Genomic DNA, 1743 nt, shown 5'->3' with positions numbered 1-1743 from the left:
ACCCATACCATGCCTATACATTATATCACTTCGGGCTAACCCCATACTACGGGGATGCCAAACTGTGACGCCTCCCGGTGCCAGCTTGCAGCTGGCCAGAGCAGTAGTCAAAGCATGAAGAAAATCAATGTGTGAATGTCTGTTGATTATGTGGTGTGTAGCTAAAACATTCTGACATGACATTAAGCATAAGAAAATATTATGACTACGACTGTGGTTAAACACGTCATAACAATAAGACTAAATATTCTGTCTCCTAACAGTAATCAACTTTCTGTCTAGTTATCCTTGAACCTGAACAACCTGGAATACCCTTATGGGAATGACTAAGCATTTAACAGCCTGAGCTAGACATCCTGTCTACACTAAACATTTCTAGTACATAAAGTATCTAACCAATGTCTATCTAACTAAAAATACTTCCTAACAATAATCAACTTTCTAACATAAAATCTCTAACCAATATCTATCTAACTAAAAATACCTAACAGAGCCTAATACATTTACGGTATCAGTTTTGGGCTAACCCCTTACACAGATGAAGTCCGTCCCACAGACTCCATCTCTTATCTAGAGCTCCACATACTTGGAGCAGCTGCGTATTACCTAGTCATAACAAAATGAGGTAGCTCAATGTGTGTGTATGTTGTATACGTGATGTGTAACTAAAACATCCATTCAGACATAATTCTTACACAAGATTAAAACAAGAAAACAATTGGTGTCATGGCTTACTGCTAACCTTGAAACAGAGCAGACTTTGAATCTTACTAAACTGCATTACTAACACATTAAAGTCTAACACATTAAAGTCTAATAATTATCTGACTGATTTATTAATTTCTAACAGTACTGTCTTGTTTTTTGGGTATTCTCAAATTGTTTAAGATTCTTGATCTGTTTTTAAGAGATCCTTCTGGTGTTTGCTGTTTTGAAATGCTTGTACTGTCTTGTTTTTTGGGTATTCTGGATTTGCTTTTTAAGACTTGCCACACAGAGCGGCAGCGAGTTCCAGTAGCTCTGTCCTCTTTTGTGTTTTTTGCTTTCCGTGCTTTCTGAATTTGTCTATCAAGATGTGGTGTCTTTTCTTATGGTGTCTTGTTGCTTGCTCTCTGTTGTTTTTGTCCCTTACTGCTGCTGGAACACTGGAATTTCCCCACTGTTAGGTATTTTTTAGTCAGATAGGTATTGGTTAGGTACTTGTTGTATTAGAAATGTCTTTAGTGTAGACAGGATGTCTAGCTCAAGCTGTTAAATGCTTACTCATTTCCAGGAGTTACTCCAGGTTGTTTATGGTCAAGGATAACTAGATAGAAAGTGGCTACTGTATGATATGTTCAACCGTAATCTTAATCATAATATCTTCCTAGGCTTAATGTTCGGACATGTCCCTGAATGTCCTGTATGTTCTTAGATACACACCACTTAATCAACACTCACACACATTGATTTTCTCCATGTTTTGACTACTGCTACGGTCAGCTGTAAAGCTGGCATATCAGGTGACGCCACGGTTTGACGTGCCTGTGTAGAATGGGGTTAGCCCAAACCAGATATAATGTACAGGCCTGTTGGGTTCGGGGTCTTTCATTCTTCATCTGCCTGCGCACAGTATTGGAGGTGGAAGATACCTGGACGTGTAATGTTAATTTTGCCTGTGATCTTTTGAATAAACCAGCACGGTTATATTTTTTATATATCCAAGTGGTCTGCGTCATCTCTCAGAGTTCCTGGTTGAAAGAA

This window comes from Monopterus albus, unplaced genomic scaffold, assembly GCF_001952655.1.
Source record: "Monopterus albus unplaced genomic scaffold, M_albus_1.0 scaffold338.1, whole genome shotgun sequence".
NCBI lineage: Eukaryota > Metazoa > Chordata > Actinopteri > Synbranchiformes > Synbranchidae > Monopterus > Monopterus albus.
The sequence above is the reverse complement of the archived record's forward strand: the minus strand, read 5'-3'. Positions refer to the sequence as shown.